The following is an 18,955-nucleotide window of genomic DNA, read 5'->3' as shown; positions in this document are numbered from 1 at the left end:
GTATTACTCCAAGAAAGTAGCAGTAGGACCAGCCTACACATTCCCTCCAGTAGTACACAGAACTTACCCCTAATATAAAGCCTGAAGTCAGGAAGATGACTGAAAGGATATCACCATAAAATGCTATTATGGTGACAGAGATGCACAAGACAAAAATTCAAAAGATTATACACTAAATAATCTACAAGAAAGCCTCAAACAAAAATCAAGCTTGGCAACAAGTTCGACTAGAATTTCTGGTAGAGATGAAATGAGAGTCTAAAACAAAGGAATTTAAAATGTTTTTATAAGGAAACAAAGGCTCTAGAAGAAAAAAACTGGAAAGAAATGACAACTATGAAAGTATTAGAAAGGGAATTAAAAGCTTGACCCAAAAGGTATAAAACTTCACTCAAGCAACAAACTCCCTGAAAATTAGAATGGACAAAATAAAAGACACTTATTCCATGAGATAACAAGAAATATCAAAAACAAAGTCAAACAAAATGTAACATATCTCATAGTAGAAACAACTAACCTAGAAAACAGATCAAAGAGAGATGACTTAAGAATCATTAGACCACCTGATAGTCATAACCTAAAAGAAATCATATTTCAAGGAAGCATAAAATAAAACAGGTCAAAACTCTCAGAACCAGAGGGTAAAGTGGAAATAGAAAAAAATCCACTGGCCATCTCCCAAAAGAAACCCTAAAATGAAAATTCTCAGGAACATTATAGCCAAGCTCTAAAACTTTCAGAAAGAAAGAATTCAAGTACAAAGGAGCCATAGTCAGAATCATACAAGATTTAGCAGCCACCACTTTTAAGGAGTGGACAACTTAGAATAGAATATTCCAGAAGGTAAAAGATACTATAGGTTTATATCCAAGAATAACTTACCTAGCCAAACTAAGTATAATCCTACAGGAGAAAAATGGACCTTCAGTGAAAAAGATTTCTAAACATTGCTGATGAAAATATCAGTGGTACATAGAAACTTCAAAGTACAAACCCAGGAGTCAAAGGGAATTATAAAAAGGTAAAGATGAACAAATGATGATAAGGGATTAAAAAAAGAAACAAACTGCTTACATTCCAATATGAGGAGATGATACGTGTGATCCCTCAAAATCTTATCATCATCAGGGTCACAGAGGGAGGCTAATTAGACAGAGGACAACCTAGGATTGCTTCTGTTCTGCTTTGATGATCTTAAACAGAAAGAGTAGAAAAGGAATATACTAGGGAGAGGAAGAACAAGGAAGGATGGGGAAAATTAACCCAAATAATTGGAATGTATAAGTCTAAGTCTATACAAACAAGGAGTAGGGGGGAGAGGAGTGATTGACACTTGAACCTCACTCTCATCTAAAGTGGTCCAAGGCAGGGACGGGAAATACACATGCACATACAGCTGAGTAAAGAAATACATTTCACTCAACAGAGAAACAGGAGGGAAAGGGGACAAGGGAGGAAATGAAGAGAAAAGGTAGATTAAGTAGGGATTAGTCTTAAACAAAACAAACTCTAAGGATGGACAAAAATGTTTATAGTGGCTCTTATTGTGGGGGCAAAGAATTGGAAACCAAGGGGACTTCCAGAAAATGGTGAACTGCTGAACAAATTATGGTAGATGAATGTGATGGAATATCGTTGTGCTGGGAGAAATTGAGGGAATGGTTTTAGAAATTGAGAAGGATCCATATGAAATGATGGAATGAAGTGAGAAGAACCAAGGGAACGGTCTATACAGTGACAATACTGCAAAAACTGCATACCAAGATGGAAATTTTGGACATAACCAATGTAGGAATGTTTTGCTTGACTATACACATAATAAGGCTTTTGCTTTTCTTTCTTTCTTAATTGGGGGACGGGACAGGGAAGAGGTGAAAGATCATTTGTATTGATTGAAAGAAAATAAAATTTAATTTTGAAAAATTTTAGAACAGACCTTAATTTTTTTGGTCACGGACCCTTCTGATGGCCTAGTGAACTCTACGGTGCCCTTCTTTAGATAATGTTTTTAAAATGTATTTAAAAATCCACAGAATTATGAAGGAAACCAACTCTATTTAAATAGTTATGAAAATATTATTTTTGAAAATGAGTTTACAGACCCTCCAGGTTAAAAACCTCTGACCTAGAGGGTTGAATGGGGTTTGTTAATGTTATTTTTTCTTAAAGGCAAGAATATTAAACGAATTATATCATTGCCTCCCAGGACTTTGATAGTCACGGATGTCGTGTTTTTATAACTCTCCAGTACTGAGTGAAGTTTTCTTTTCTTTATTTATTTTCTCATGAAAAGTAGGCATATGGTCCATTTCCTATTTCTCTGACTCTATTAAAAAAATTATGTCGTTCTGTTGACTTATACATGACCCTTCATTGATCTGGCTTCCTATAGGTCAATCCCGCTCACCAGAAGGGACAAAAAGGTTCTCTCTTTCTGCTCTGGATGGGCTGCACTTTATACAGGAAGAATTCTTGCCCCCTTCATCTGGCTGTGGCAGAACATCTGGGAAGAATGGCTGGTCACAGTAATCTAGCAGAGAAGCTATAGTATTTAGGAGCGTCACGAAGCAAGAGCCCACTGTTGGCAGTGGCAAGAGTGGTGCACGGAGGTCAAAACATGCAGACACAACAGTGCTGGTGAGCGGAGAATTCTGGTAGGGGGGCAGTGAAGGATTGGAGGAGGGGGATTTACAGAAAAGCCTGGAGGTCCAATGGGGCATGCTAGAGACCTCCTTCCCCTGAACAGCTGGCATGTAGAGACAGAGCAGAGTTGGGGGAGGGATGTGGATGTGCACAGATGTTGGTTTGTTTGGAGCAGGGCACAGGGCCTGATTACTAGCCTCTCCCACCCAGAACAGGGCAGGCAATGATTAAGAGATCCTAAAATGGCAGCTGGAAGAGTTGTTGGATATCATCTTCCTCTTTTTACAGAAGAGGAACCTGAGGCTCAGAGAAGAAAATTAACTTACCCAAGATCACAGTTTAAGTAGAAGAGTCAGAATTCAAACCCAGATCTCTAAGGTCTAGATTTGGAGGGTGGGGTAGAGAGTAAGCATTTGTATAATACCTACTCTGTGCTGGCTAAGCACTTGTGCTAAGCACTTTATACACATTATCTCATTTGGTTCTCACAACTCTGCAAGGTGGGTGCTATTATCATCCATATTTTATAGATGAAGAAACTGAGGCACAGAAGTAAAGTGACTTGGCCTGGGTCACACTGCTAGGAAGCATCTGAGACTGGATCCTGATCCTAAACCCTGAGCTCTCTCCACTGTGGTGCCACCTAGCTGGTCTTTTTACCATCCCAAATAGTTTTCCGATAGGGGCTACAAGATGGGCTCCTGTCTGGTACACCTTGGCTGAAGTGGGAACGAAGCAGGATCTTGCCTCTAGTTCTCCATCAGTTAGGGATTTGGGGGGCAGGGGACAGCGGCAGGAGGTTTGCTAAGCAGTCTAAGTCTCACAAGTTGTACAAGTCTTCACTGCACTGTTCCCTCAAAAGAAGCTTGGAGGGGCATGGAGGAAAGGTGAGGAGGGAAAGAGAAGGCCTTTTTCAGGGTGCTTAAACAACTTCAGAACCACCCCTCAGCTCCCCTCCCCTCCCCTCCCCAAGACAGATCTGAGCCCAGTAAATGAGGGTAGGTCCTCAGATTCTATATAAGATCCCAGAAGCATCCTGGGACCCAGCCCAGGCATCAGGAGCTTCAGCCCACAGTTCCTCTGCTAACCAACTGACTACATTTTTTCCTGCTGCCCCGGCGGAGTTGGTAGTACCACTTCCCAAACCCAGGGAGATCCTACCTAAGCTGACTGGAAAATCCCAGTCAATCCTGTGGACCTTTGGAGCTTCATCCGGGGAATTACTAGCACATTGTCCCATCTAGCTGTAGCCAGGCTCCTGAGAATCCTCCCTCACCTCGATGATCCTTGGTTCAGCTATCCTTCCCTGTCTGGAAGCCACGAGTGAGGCCTCTGACCCTCTCCCCAGAATCAATATGTTGGGGGATTTGTAAAGCCTCTTTCTCTAGGAAGCAAAGTAAAGGTCCAAAAGGGGAATATTCGCCTTCTCTTTGCCCCCCCTGAAAAGCCAACTGAGCATGTTTTATGGGGGGGGGGCGGGACTCATGGGGTAGGGGAGAGAAATAACTGATCATGAGCAACCAGGATAATAAAAGGACTTGAAACCACTTCACAGAAACAACCAGGGATATTTAACCTGGAGAAGAGACAAAATCAGGTCACTCCTCTACTCAAAAATATTCAGGGGCTCCCTATTCCCTTTATTCAGGTTCCGTCCTAACCTGGGACTCTTCTTCACTCTCCAGCTTCGTTTCATCCTCCACCCTCTAGACTCCAGACAAATTGGATTCCTCTCTGCCCTGAGAAGATGCCCCATGAGAATATACCTCCAAGTCTTCCCATAGAACGCGCTACCTTGTGCCAGAAACGCCCTCTTCCCTCTCTTTCCTTGTAGAATTCCTTCCTGCCTATGAATTCATTACTTAAATCTCACTCCCTTGAAGCTCTCCCTGGTATGAAACATCTCCCTTAGACCTGGTTTTACATCTCAAAATTCTCAAAGGCAGTGAGCAGGTCTTCCGTGACCTTCCCATCTCCCCCAGGGCCTAGCTCAGAGTTCCATTCACTGTAAATGCTTAATAAATGCTTTTGTAGCACGTGTGAAGGAGAGCAGAAGCAAGACAAAGCTGGGGGGGGGGGGGGCGGGGATAGTCAGCATTCTCAGATATCAAGGGATTGTCATGGGCAGAAAGATGGGTCTGGCTCTGCAGCAATGAGGAAAAGTTCCTGGGAATGCAAACTTGAGCTCCACCTAAGGAAGCTCTCCCATACTACCAGAGCTATCTCAACATCGAATGTCAATGGAGTTGGTTCTCCATACCGGAGGCTGGATGACCATCTGGTAAAGGATGGTATAGAGGGGATGCTTGTTTGGGGTCCAGATGCTAGAGAAGGGGGATGCTCATCTCAGGCCTAGAAGGCCTCTGACATCCCTGCCAACTCTGAGATTCTACAAGGCTGTGATGGAACCAAGGTAGAGAGCCTGGTCTCAGGTCAGCAGTCACTTGGCTAGGCCCTACGTCATCTTTCACTAGGGCCATGGTCACGGAACAGCTATAGCTCTGAATTGAAGGCCTTAGAGGCTAGAAAGCTTCTAAAATGGATGTGTAGCAAAATGTCCTCACCTCCTTCGATCCAGATGGGTGGTGGAGCCTAGAGTAGTAGGGCAGATGGGATCCAATTCAAATCTGACTATAAACTTACTCGTGGCTAATTGGGGGGGGGGGGCGGGGATCAACTCCTCATCTTTTAGGAAGACCAACGTTGGAGTTGAAAACAACCCAAGAGCTCAGCTAGTCAACCTTTTTATTTTACAGAAGGGCAAGTGTGTATGTACATGGGGAATTGGGAAGAGGAGCAGGCTAGAGGCAGGGAGGACAGCTAGGGGGTGGCTATCAGGTTCTCAGGCTCCAGCCTAGAATAACAACCAGGAGGATGGGGATGAAGAAGAAGAGACAGTTCTAAGGGAACTTAAACCTCAACGTTGGGAGAGGGGAGGTCTACATCAGCATGTAGAATCAGGCTTGGGCTCTCAAAGGCCAGGCCAGTAGGTTCTGAGCTCCAGCAGATGCTGCCAAGCTGGAAAGACTTTAGATCTTGGTTTGACCACAAACTATTTACCTGTCATCTGAGACCCACCCTAGTTGAACTCATGTTGTCCACTAGTTTTTGGAGTTCACAAAGACCTTTTGCTAAGGCAGTGAGGGGTTGTCCTCCACGGCAATGAAGAAAACACCCACATGGATGAAATCATGTATCCCTGAAGCACTCAAGCAAGTAATGAGGTGGGCACTTTTTGGTCCTCAAAAGATAAAGCTGAAAAGACGTGTACAGGAGAAATTGAAATCCCCAGCCTTCTGGAAACACTTGTTCTTCCCTTGTCCCCCGTGCATCTGGAAAAGGCGTAGGTCCCCCTTTTCTTGGAAGCCCAATTGGCTGGCTCTTCTCATCCCTCCCCCTAAGTCTGGCACTAACGAACATTTGGAGCCATTCAAGAGAAAGGGAATTCTGACTTCATCAAAACTGAGGAAATAAAACCCCCACAAACACGTCACTAGCACTCATTTGGAACAGCCCAGGAGCTCCAAAATGCATGTAAATATCATTCACAAAATGACCCTTCCCTAAATCTAGCCAAGCTTTGGGAATGCTGCCAGTCTGCACAAGATGCTGTTGTGGACCTAGGACACTGACATAGCACATTGCCTTTATCGGGATCCAGGATTTCAAGGCTCCTCAGAGCCACAAACTCCTTTACGATCTTTGTTCTTCATGGTCCACTGAGTAGCTTCATGACCTTGGGCAAGTCCCTGCCCCTCGCTAGGCCTCAACATCCTCCTCTGAAAGATGAAAAGATTGGACTAGATGTGTTCCAAGATTTCTTCCAGCTCTGACATTCTACGAGTACCACATTTCGTTTTTAATTGGGTGTGGGGTGGGTTAGATGGCCTCTGGGGTCCCTTTTAATTCTAACATTCTGTGAAGAATCCCCTCCATAACAACAGCCAACAAGGAGTCATCCAGCCTTTGCTCAAAGACCTCCAGTGAAGGAGAAGCCATTACCTCCCCAGGCAGCCCAGTGCACTCTGGGGCACTTCTAATTGTTAGAAAGGTTTTCCTTTCATCCAGCCTCAATCCATCTGCCTCTTTGTGCCTCCTCATTACTCTTAGTTCTTCCCTATGGGGAGAAGAAGAATCAATCTTCTTCCCCCTTGCATATAGTCGCCCTTCAAATACTGAGACCGATAGCCCGTTTCCCCACGTCTTCTCTTCTCCAGGGTAAACATCCCCAGCTCCTTCAACTGCTCCTCCTCTGGCCTTAAATGAAGGCCTTCTCCACCTTAGCTACGTTCCTCAGTAAGCCTTCCAGCTAGCCTAGTACCAAGCTCAGCACTCTTGAGCTGGTCAGGACAAAGGGGCCTCCTAGACCTTAACTAACAATTCTGGCCCCTTGAAATACGCCTTTAAATTCACCTCCTTCTAGCCCACTCTTTTGCACTTCCCAATTTTCCAAATAGGGAGCAAATCCTTGATTCCCCAAGCTCGGTAAAGCTTTTGACCTTATTTCAGGCACTGGGCTTCTCTTAATGTACACTGATACTGAATGGACTTTTGGGGGGTTTGCCAATCATAATACCAATTCATGAGGCAAACAGAGGTGAAATGACTTGCACCAAGTCATACAGAGACTGAGCATCAGGTTAGCTTTGAACTCAGGCCCAGCACTTCCCTCTTCACCACCTCACTGCCCCAAATAGCAATGGGTAGATACTTGAGGTAGAATTGGAACACAGTTCTGAGTCCAAGTTGAACACGGTTTCTCTAAAGAGCTGGGATCTGAACCCAGTCCTCTGATACCCAAGCCACTACAAGTCACTTGGCTAACAAATGGCAGTCCAGTAGCTAGAATCTGGGTCCAGTGACCTTTTCATCATAGCACTCAAGAGAGGGAAAGAAGAGGGACAGACAAAGAGAAAGAGGGGAAGAAAGAGAGAGACAGAGACTGAGAGACAGAGAAGGGGGGGGGACAGAAGGGGGGAGAGAGAGGAAGAAGAACAAGAAGAAGAAGAGGAGGAGGAGGAGACAGACAGAGAGAGAGAGAGAGAGAGAGAGAGAGAGAGAGAGAGAGAGAGAGAGAGAGGCTGAGAGAAAGAGAAGAGAAAGGAGAGAGTAAGAGAGAGCAAGGGAGGGAGAGGGAGAGCCATGAAGAGGGAGGGAAGGAGAGAGAGTTGTAACTCCAGAGACCAGCACATGCTGTTCCTGGCATCTTTCTTGAGGTCGTCTTCATCAGAGCAGGAACATTAGATCTGGCATCAGAAAATCTAGGTTAGAATCTCACACCTGGACAATTTGGGGAAATCATTTCCCCCTCTTTGGGCCTCAAAGGTTCAGAATAGATGGCACAGGAGAAGGGCTCCTCCTCGTCAGCTCAAAGTCCTATAAATTCAAAAAAAGGAATCGGGCCCAGAACTGGGGGTGGAAGAGTAAGTCTGGGTCTGGTGTGCGTTCCAGGCAGCTCATGGGACAATCAACAAAATGAAAGTACGATGTGACCGAGCACAAGCAAGAGCTAGGGGTTGCACACCCAGGAGAACCCGGCAGGTGGGTACATTCTGCTAGCAAGATGGTACAGGAGTCATTCAGGAACAAACAAAACTTTAATTTCTACTGAAGTAGAACAAGACTGGAAGCTTGTGGCACATTCTTCGGGGGAGGGGGGCATTTATTTTTTGTTAAAAAATGTTTTTATTTATTCCATTAAGTACTTCCCGATTACATTTTTTAAAAATGTTAACATTCATTTTTTTTAATTCCAAGTTCCCAATTCCCTCCCTCTTTCCTACCCCTCCCAGGCCTCTTGAGAAGGCAAACAGGATGATGATACCTGTTTATACACAGGAAATCATGCAAAACACATTTCCACATTATTCATGTGGAAACAAGACACACACAAGACCCACAGAGCAATTTAAAAAGTGAAAGAAGACTGCCTCAGTCTGTGTTCAGATTTCGTCAGTTCTCCTTCTGGAGATGGAGCAGTTTGCATCATGGGTGCTTTGGAATGGTCTTGGATAGTGTACAAAGTTCTCTCCTGGTTCTGCCCACTTCGCTTTGCATTAGTTCATATAAAGCTTCTCAAGTTCTTCTGAAACCATCTTGTTTATCACTTCTTAGAGCACAACAGAATTCCATCATAATCACACACCACAACAGCCATTCCCTAATTTATGGGCATCTCAGGGAGCACTTCCGAAACAAGTGCAAGTCTTCCCATTGGCACCTAGGGAAGAAGGGGCACATGGCACTCCCAACATGGATGTGGATGCACACAGAGGAGGAAGTCAAAGTTACAGCATGTGGTGCTGCCTGGTCTTCCCAACTTTGGGAGCGCTCTTCATTTATCGCCCAGAAGGCCACAGAGGAGAGTGATGAAATAATTAGGGCAGGGTCACACATTGGCAGTGCCAGGATTTGGGCCAAGCTTTCCTTGACTCCTGTCCTGGGATCTGGGCTGGAAAGTGCTGGTCCTGAAGCTCAGGATTATTTGTAAGCTCGTCAATTTAGAGCTAGAATGGACCTCAATGGATTCTCTTTGAACAAAGTTCTTAGGATCCTCAGGGAGAGTTGGAGGCTAGAGGTTCCTTTATCAATCCGGATCCTTGCAAAGCAGGAACATGTCAGGCCATAGAAGGAAAAGCCCCCAGACTAGGGGGAGAATGCAGATGGAATCTTTTGTGCTAGGCCAATAAGAAGAGCATTACTTTTCATTACTATCTTCTAAAGAGACTTCAGAATGAACATGGGGGGGGGGGGAGGAGAACGGCCAGCCTCGGGGGCTTCAGCTCCCTCCCCAGTTGCAGCTGTAAGCAGCAAACACCCTATGTTGCTACTTGTTGGGGTTGAAGGTTGGAAAAAAAGGTGGCCTCTCCCAGGAGACACTAAGGAAGGTTCCCAGAAGATGATGGAGAACCAACTATCTGGCCCATTTGTTCCAAAGCAGATGGGGAAGGGACAGAACTGTCATCCGCGCGTCCCTAGACATACGGTCACAGGGCTCTTGGGAACAAGTCTGGCCATTAGGAGGGATGGGATCATGCTCACCTTTATCTCTAGGAAAGAAGAAAGAAACCATATAGCCCTCCCTAGAATCTCTCTGGCCATCAGTCTCCCCCACCATAAAATGAGGGGGGCTAGACTAATTTTGCCCTCGTTCCTTTCGGCACTGGTAGTTTCTTCACTTGGAGTTCCCAACATCAACGATATCATAATTCCAGTACAAAAACAATCAATCTTGAATAATGGGATCTTTGAATACTAGGAGAGCTGGGCAATACTCGGGGGGGGGGGGGGGGGGGGGGGCGGGGCAGCTGGGTAGCTCAGTAGATTGAGAACCAGGCCTAGAGACGGGAGGTCCTAGGTTCAAATCTGGCCTCAGCCACTTCCTAGCTGTGTGACCCTGGAGAAGTCACTTGATCCCCATTGCCTAGCCCTTACCACTCTTCTGCCTTGGAGCCAATACACAGTATTGACTGCAAGACAGAAGGTAAGGGTTTAAAAAAAAAAAAAGTACTGGGTGTCACAATAGTTTGAGGGTTAGGTCAGAAGTCAGGGAAATCTGAGTTCAAATCTAGCTATCCGAGCCTGGACAAGTCACTTCTGCCTGCCTGAGATTCCTCAACTGTAAAATTGGGATAACTAAGCCATCCACCTCCCAGGGTTTTTGTGAGGCTCAAATGAGATCATCGTAAAATCCTCAGCAGAGGGCCTGTTTCCTTCCTTCCCCAGGAATCCTCTAGTTTCATCTCGCCGGTCTTCAGAGAAGGGAAGGGATTTGACCCAGGCCCACAGCCGGCCAGGGGCAAGGTTAGGATGAATGCCCCTTCCACTTAAGCACACTGCTGATATCCCTTGACTCCCCCCTTCCTCCCCATCACTGTACCCTGTTCTGGGCTCTGGGACTTCCATTATCTGTTTGGCAGGTAGGGACGGCCCACAGAGAGCACAGCCAGCCATCTATGCCGTTAAATCAACAGCTCTTTCCGAAATGTAAACAAGCCTCGAGCTGGCTCCTGTCAGGCATTTTCCAAGCGATCACATCCCAAAATCCCAGTATCACCTCTGGTGGGGGTCACTGATAGAACGCAAAAGCAACATTTTCCATCCATAAAGACATCAACACTTGTGTGCGCCAAGACCCCGACCTTCTGAGCAGTGAGTGTCCAGTGAGATCTGAGTCCAACCCAGTGCTCAGACGGGCCCGTGGCCTCCCACCCAAAACACTTAAGGATATTTGCGGAGAATGCTACCCAGCCTGCCTGGAAAATCCTGCTGGATTCACTGGGAAATGACAGGCAGGAGCTGGATGCTCTTCGGTGTAAGAAAGTGGAATATAGGCCTAGGAGGCTGGGCAGCAGATCCAAGAGGCCACAGAGGCCACGGTTCATGATGCCACCAAGAGAGGCTACCAACAAGTAGGGAAACGGGACATGGGCAAGCACTTTGAAGTGGGAGGTTTCGCTTCTGTCTGGGTTAATCTGTGAGGGGCTCAAAGCCTCCAGATATCATAGTTCACGGATCTGTGCTGTCCCTACCCTTGCTGGTGGACATGAGACACAGAAGGCTCCAGCTGAGCCTCCTGGGATGCTGAGGTTGGAAACAGAAAAGCACTCTGCTCACTTGCTAACCTCTTTCTGGACCTGAGAGCCTAGCACAGCCCCTTTTCACTGGGTCAGGAGCAGGTCAGGAAGGAGGGACTGGGCCTGCATGCCTTGGAGGGAAGTGGGGGGGACACGATTCAGAGAAGCTGGTACAAGTTAATTCTTCCTAGCACTGGAGGTATCTGCTGAATGCCAAATGACTTCCTGGGCATCCGTTTCTTCAACTGTGAAATAAAGGGACAGGAGTCGATGACCTCCAATGTCTCCGCCTCTAAATCTACTACCTTAATTAAGAAGCTGGCCAGTTTATTCACCATGGCTCAGTAGAAAGAACACGGGATCTGGAGTCAGCTGACCTGGGTTCAAATGTCAGTTCTGTGACCCCTGGGCCTCCCGTTCCTTCTTTGTCAAATGAGTAAGATGATCTCTAAGGTGCCTCCCTCCCTCTGGTTTCCTAGGTGGACCTCCACCCTCTCCCCACACACAGCTTACCTACAAAAGTCCAGGCTCCAAGTTAATCAAAGATGCCCCATTTCATCAGTGTGAATACTTTCTTCTCCAGCGGAAATCTCACTCCTCCTGCCTGATCACCTTCACCTTCCTTCCTGAGATCCCATCACCTACCTGGCATTCCTCCATCACCTGACCTCTGGCTCTGTGCCCTGCCCAATATGCCCACTGAACAGTGGAGGGGGGGGGGGCCGCAGGGATCCATAAGACAAATGGCACCAACTCTACTGGAGAGACAAGGTGGTACAGCAAAGAGCACTGGATTGGGAGTCACAGGACCTGGGTTCAAGTCCAGGCTCTGTCACTTCCTATCTGTATGATCTTAGGCAAACCACTGAACTTTCCTGAGGCCATCTCCTTCTCCATAAAATGAGGGAATTGGTCTAGATGGCCTCCAGGGACCCTCTCAACTCCAGGGCTAATGTATAATCCTATGAGGCTAGAAGGAGAGTGTATTCCAAGGGCATAAGGCCTTCCAGGTCCATCCAGTCAGGGAAGGGAGACGTCAGGCACAGCAGAGCTGGGAAAGGGAGAATTCCCAGAGGAGGCATGGCTAGGGCCACTCCTCAGAGGATCTGAAGGAGTTGCATAAGAGCAGGGGAAGGGCATTCCAAAAATGGGAAGTACTGCTAGCAAAGGCAAGGAGACAGGAACGTAGAGGTTCTGGGCAGAGGAGCCTGGCTACAAGAAAGATTTCATGTAGGTGATGATGAGAGATAAGGCTGGATAGATAGGATTTCTGAGATCATCTGATCCACTGCTATCATTTTATAGCAAAGGGAACTGAGGCCCAGCAGAAAAGTACCTGTGGTGACATCGCTAGTAGGCAGCGGAGCCAGGATTTGAACTCAGTTGCCCTGACCCCAAGTTAGGGTCCTTGGCAAGCTGTGTGGTATACTAGAATAAGTGTAGAGGACCTGAATGTAAGAGCCCTGGGTTCCAGGGCTAGACACTTACCTGAAGCCTTATCAGCTATATCACTGTGGGGCAAGATACTTCCCATCTCCATGCCTCAGTTTCCTCCTGTAAAATAGGAGAAATAATCTTTGTACTGCTTACCTCAGGCTGCTGAATGATAAGAAATGGGAAGTATTATTATTATACCCTGCTCTGTCTTCAAATGTAAGAGCCCTTTTGAGCAATTGGCAGACTACGGTTAGATTATGGCAGCCTTCAAATGTCAGGCTGGGCTTTATTCTATTCTCTAGGCACTGGGGAGCCATGGAAGGTCTTTAAGATGAGGAGTGATACAGGCCTCGATAACTGGTTTTCTTTGTCATTCCAGAACTCTTTGCTCTGCCCTTCAAACCAAAGGGTGATGCGACTGTAGCACCCCATCAACATATGCCAATATTAGAATCAGGGAGTCAGCAGCCAAACCATTTACACTCTCACCTTTAACAGGTTTGTTATCAGTCACATATTTCCTTTAAAGACACCTCCTCGGTGCTTCCCATCTCTTCCATTAGTGTCCGCTCTAAAGGGGACCCAGGGCTGTCCCATGACTAGTTCACCTACTTCTAAAAATAAAACCCAGGTGGTCGCAATGGACACGGAACAAAGAAATGGTGACGGACCTTCTTCCCGTACGTTCTTGTCAAACACTTAATTCACCTGGCACTTTCTCCATTTCTCTGAGAACAGATGGCACGTATTTTCTCTTCTCTCCCCAAGCCATCCAATTTTCTCCTGAGTTTGCTCCTTGAAAAAGAAAATAGGGAAAACCAAAAGGACTAAGCCAGCAAGGTAGGTAGGACCTCAAGGCAGCCACTGCATCCCACTGGCCCCCTTAACAAAATGACCCCCTTCCCCCTCCCCAGCTCTATTGGCTTCCCAGGTGCCTGAAAGGGCACCACTGGGGAATTACCTAAAAGTTAGAGGGGCCTGCAGGGGGAGGGGTCTTCTCTCCTCAGAGGCCTTCAAACAGGGCCTAGATGGCCCCGTTGGGCAGGTTTCGGGGGTACCTCCGAGGCGCCTTTAGTTCTCAGGGTCCTTAGAATCATGTAACTTCTTTTATGGTCAAATGTAAATGTGCTGCTCAAGAGGGGAAGTTTTCATGAACCCATTCATATTCCTCAGCCCCTCCCCAGAATTAGTTCCTCAAGGGACATAAAACTGGAAAATGTTCGTGTGAGGCACAGGTCAGGGGTTGATTCCAAAGGGATCTCTCTGGCCCAACTCCTTCATTTTACTGAGGAGAAAACCGAGGGTCAGGGAGATGAAGGGCCTTCCAGCATGGCAGAATGGAAAGAGTGTGGGAGAGATCTGGATTCAAATACTTCCTGGGAGTCTGACTCTAGTTAAGTGACTTGTCTAGGGAGGCAGAAGGGTAGAGGAGAAAGATTGGGAGTTGGAGGCCCCACATTCAAATTCGGACCACTTGTTGGGCCCTACACAAATCGCTTCACCTGCCTGGGCCTGGATTTCCTCATCTGTCAAATTAGGAAGTTGGACTAAAGGACTCTGAGATCCCTTCCACCATTAACTGTAAGGGTCTACGATCTCTGAGCTTCAGCGTGCTCATGTGTAAAATGAGGATGGTGAGAGTTGTCTCATCGAACTGCTGAAAGATACAGATGACATTCTATCTATAAACACTGTGTCAGTGACCCAACGTCACACAAATCCAGATCTCATTCCACCAGGAACCACCAGGCAGGCAGCCATCGACAGTGCTGGACGCCATGCTAGGTGGCTGGGACATGCAAGAAGACAGCATGTATGGGAAACTGAGGAAGTTGTCAATGAGGGCCCAGGCAGGAGAAGGCTTGGCTGGGACCTTTCTCCACTTCAGAACACCCAAAGTTCCAGTAGGCCATTTCTCACTCTTCCTTGGAAGCCTTCCAGTGATGAGAAAGAAATGCGATAGGGCTCCAGGTGAGGGGGAGGTTGTGGCCACAGTCGACTTATCTACCCACCTGGCTTTGCACACATGATGCCCAGGGTTTCTTTTGGCTCTTGGGTTTGCTTCTTCTGAATCGGGTAAAATGAGTATCTGGAGCCATAACAAGCCGCAGTAGGAGCCTGTGAACTTCAGAAGATCAGAAAGTCCTCACGGTCCAGCAAGTGAAATTCATAGTCGTCTTCCGGGGGCCACAGAAGCACTGAGGAGTCATCTACTTGACCTAGCCAAGCAAGAAGCCCACCCTGGTAGAGAGTGAGGGAGACAGAGATAGACTTGTTGAACATCTACATCGTACCGGGATGTGACCTTGGTGGGGATTCTGAAAAGAGAGAAAAGTACTCCCAGGGTCAGGAACCTTCCTTCCAGTTAGGGGTGGGGGGATGTTTTTCAGTAACCACTTTAAAAAACATTTTAAAATTTATTTTCGTATCTTCTCCCTCTCCCTTCTCCCTCCTCTACCACTTGAGAAAGCAAGAAAAATAAAACCCATTACAAATATGTATAGTCATACGAGTTTCTACAGTGGCTATATTTTTTCTTAAAAGAAAGAAATAGAAGATGCTTCAACCTGCCCTCTGAATCCATTAGTTCCCTCTCTGGAGGAGAATACCACGGTTCTTAATGAGGCCTTATAATTGTGGTTGGTCTTTATGCTGATAAGAGTTCCTAAGCCTTCCAAAGTTGATTGTCTTGGGGAAAGCTGGATGACTCAGTGGATTGAGAGACAAGAGGTCCTGGGTTCAAACCTGGCCCCAGACACTTCCTAGCTGTGTGACCCTGGGCAAGTCACTTGACCCCCATTGCCTAACTCTTACCACTCTTCTGCCTTAGAACCAATACCCAGTATTGATTCTAAAATGGAAGGTACGGGCTTAAAAAAAAAAAAAGTTGATTGTCTTTTCAATATTACTGTTATTGTATACACTGGTCTCCTGGTTCTGCTCACTTCACTTTGCATCAGTTCATACCAGTCTAGAAGACATTCCTGAAACCACATCCCTCATCATCTCAGACAGCAAGAAAGCATCCCATCGCACGCAGACACCATAACTTGCTTGGCCACTCCCCAACGGATGGGCATCCTCTCATGTTCCAATTCTTTACCAGAGCTAGCAACTACTTTGAGTCCACTCTATCCATTCTACCCAGAGACCACGTGGGAAAGTAGAGAGAAGAGTGGGCACCCCGATTTGAAGGGATTTGATCCCTGAAAGCCCTTCTTACAAACCGTCCCTCTGTAAAAGCTGACTGATGTTAACTAGTTCAGTGATCCTGAGGGGATGGCAACTGGTTCGATGATATTAGGGTACACGTGATCAGGAAGGGGCTCATGAGTGGCAATATCAGAAGCTACACATCCTTGAGGTCATCCTCAAAACTCTGACCGGAGGAGTGGCTGCTCTCTAGGGATCCAGACTGCTGGTCCCAGTGGAAGTTTGGAGAATGAGAGCAGAGTTCGGGCTGCCCATGCAGAGGGCCCTGAAGTTAGCTTCATTTGGTCTGTCCAATCCATCCACTGGCACGTTACACAGAGAGGGCTAAACGGCTCTGGGGGACTGAATTCTTCCAACATGGCTTAAGGCACACAAATGCCTCTTTTCAGCCCCCAGTGGTAGGCCAGATTTTCTAAAGCAAAACTTGGGACAGGTGATCTGACAAAGGATACTCCCTTTCAGAAGACCATGGAATGTTGAAGCCACAAGGGGCCTCAGATAAAACTGCAGGCCAGAGGTTCTTAACCCCTTGTGCCCCGGGCCCCTCCGGCAATCTGGTGACGGCCTTCTCCAAACAAAGCTTTTTAAAATTCAGCATTGAAATAGAAAAGAAATTTCAATTTGAGGTTAATAAAGACAAAGATGTGGGGTTTTTCTCATCCAAGTTCATACCCCCCCCCTGAAATCTACCCACAGGCCTCCAGGTTAAGAACTCACAGTAGGTGCTTAATAAATGTTTGCTGTCTGACTGACTGCTCTAGCCTAACTCCTTTACTCAACAGATGGAGAAACTGAGGACCAGACAGAAGTGATGGGTTACGGTCACACAGGTTCTATTTCCAACCTAAGCCATATGCTTTCCATGGCTCGAGATTACAAAGCCTTGTGGTTGACAAGATCTCCTCTTGTCTTGACATCAGGGTGTCTGCCTAGTGCTCCAAGGACAATCTGGGATCATGATGATTCACATTTCCATTTCCACCTCTCTGAATCTTTCCCTTCCTTCAAGGCTCAGCTCAATGGTCTCTCCTTCATGAAACCTTTCATTATGGCCACCCCCTTGAGCTAGCTACAGGGCCTCAGGTTTGACTAGAGGCCTTTGCCCAATCTCTCCTTTGCTCCCTTCACTTGCTGATATCTCACTGCCATCTCAAACTCAACATGCCCCAAACTAAACTCATTGTCTTTCCCTCTACGCCCTCTCCTCTTCCTCATTTCCCAGTTACTTGAAGGGGACCACCACCGACCTACCAATCAATCACCTGCACTCTCAGACTCAGTGATTTCTCCTTGGCTCTCACCCCGCAAATCCAATCTGTTGCTGCACCCATGGCATTCTACCTTCCAAACACCCCCCATTTATGACACCTTCTCCCCTTGGACACTGCCACTATCCTGGGTGCGAGTCCTCATCATTTCATGCCTGGTTTACTGCTTATAGCCTAGTGGTTAGTCTCCCTACCTCCGGGGGATCCCCACTTCAGTCCACCTTCACCTTGGCTGTCACATCAGTCTTCCTAAAACACAAGGCTGTTCACATCCTCTCCATTCAAGCAATTCCAGGGGCTCCTGACGGTCTCCAAACAAAAAGAAAATCCTGTTTGACTCCAAAAGCTTCAACCTGGCCCTTTCTTGTCTTTCCTGTCTTCTTATGACTTGTATTCCCCACTCCCACCCCATGCCACTCTGGGATCTAGTGACGCTGACCTCCTTACTGTTTCTCAAACAAGACATTCCATCTCCCACCTCCAACTGTTTGCACTGGATGTCTTCTCTGCCTGGAACTCTCTCTCTCATATCTGCCCCCTACCCTGCCTGCTTCCTTCAAGACCTACCTAACATCCCACACTCAGCAAGAAGTCTTTCCTAATCTCCCTTAATACCAGGGTCTTCTCTCTCTAGATTAGTTCCAATTGATCCTGTCTATAGCTTGTTTGTATGTTACTGTTTCTCTGCTGTCTCTTCTAACAGACAGTGACTCTCTGAGATCAGACTGTGCTTTGCCTTTCTTTGCATTTTTCTTGCTTAGCACAGTGCCTGGCACACGGCAGACACTTAAGAGATGCTAACTGGCATACTAACTGCCAACCTGGACAACAGGAATCTGTGTATCTGTTCTGTCACACCCTAAATGCAAGCTTCTTAGCTCTCTTAGTCCAAGTACAGGAATCTGTGCTCACAGTAGGTGCTTAATAAATGCTGGGTTGGGGCAGATCTTTGGAGAAGGGAAGAACTGGTGACCAAACAAGAGATAGAGAACATTACAAGACGTAAAATGAATCATTTTGATTATATTAAGTTAAAACATTTGTGTACAAACAAAACCAATGCAACCAAGATTAGAAGGGAAGCAACAAACTGGGAAAAAATTTATAACAGATGTCTCTGATAAAGGTCTCGTTTCTGAAATATGTAAAGAATGAAGTCAAATTTATAAGAATCCAAGTCATTCCCCAGTTGACAAATGGTCAAAGGATATGAATAGGCCGTTTTCAGAAGAAGAAATCAAAGCCATCAATAAGCATACAAAAAAATGTTCTAAATCCCTCCTGATTAGACAAATACAAATTAAAACAACTCTGAGTTACCATCTCACACCTATCAGATTGGCCAATATGGCAGTAAAGGAAAATGTTAATGATGGAGTGAATGTGGGGGCCAGCTGGTCTGCCTCTGAGCCTGACTTGGGGTAGGTGGGAGGATTACTTATCAAAGAGGCCCCAGCCTTGGCCACATGAAGCAGGCCTGCCAGAGAGGGTACCTAAGGGCAAATGTGTATCCCAGGCCCCCACGAGAGTCTAACCAGGCTGGCATTTCTAGGCTGGCAGGGAGAGGCCCTACAGTAGTCAGATAGGAGCAGAGAAGGAAGAAAGCTCTCATCTGTTAGAATAATTGTGCTCCTTCCCTTTCCCTCCTAGCTTACAGGCTCATTAGGTCTTTGGAATTCCCTGGGGAACCAGGGCCAGCCCCTTGCTGCTGACAGCTCCCATTAGCACACTTTCATTGCAGCCTTTTTATTGCATTGGTCAAATTCCTCTCTGAGAACAATTCCCCAGCTTCTTTCGTTCTGCACACTTCGAGGCAAG

The 18,955-nt window shown here is 46.6% G+C and overlaps 1 long non-coding RNA gene across 6 annotated transcripts in view; it reads right to left on the bottom strand.

Annotated features, from left to right (window-relative positions):
* Positions 1-18,955, bottom strand: part of LOC103094104 (uncharacterized) — a 73,069-nt gene that overhangs the window by 7,371 nt on the left and 46,743 nt on the right. The window contains exons 7-10 of one of the 6 annotated variants that reach the window (XR_008914421.1): positions 14,669-14,897; positions 13,328-13,451; positions 12,708-12,773; positions 8,226-9,692 (exon numbers count right to left, since the gene is read on the bottom strand). This is a non-coding gene — a long non-coding RNA (uncharacterized LOC103094104). Of the gene's footprint in view, positions 1-8,225; positions 9,693-12,707; positions 12,774-13,327; positions 13,452-14,668; positions 14,898-18,955 lie in introns of those variants that run through there. The other 5 variants (XR_008914419.1, XR_008914417.1, XR_008914416.1 and 2 more) reach the window with 5 other exon arrangements.

Source organism: Monodelphis domestica, chromosome X, assembly GCF_027887165.1.
Source record: "Monodelphis domestica isolate mMonDom1 chromosome X, mMonDom1.pri, whole genome shotgun sequence".
NCBI lineage: Eukaryota > Metazoa > Chordata > Mammalia > Didelphimorphia > Didelphidae > Monodelphis > Monodelphis domestica.
The sequence above is the reverse complement of the archived record's forward strand: the minus strand, read 5'-3'. Positions and strand labels throughout refer to the sequence as shown.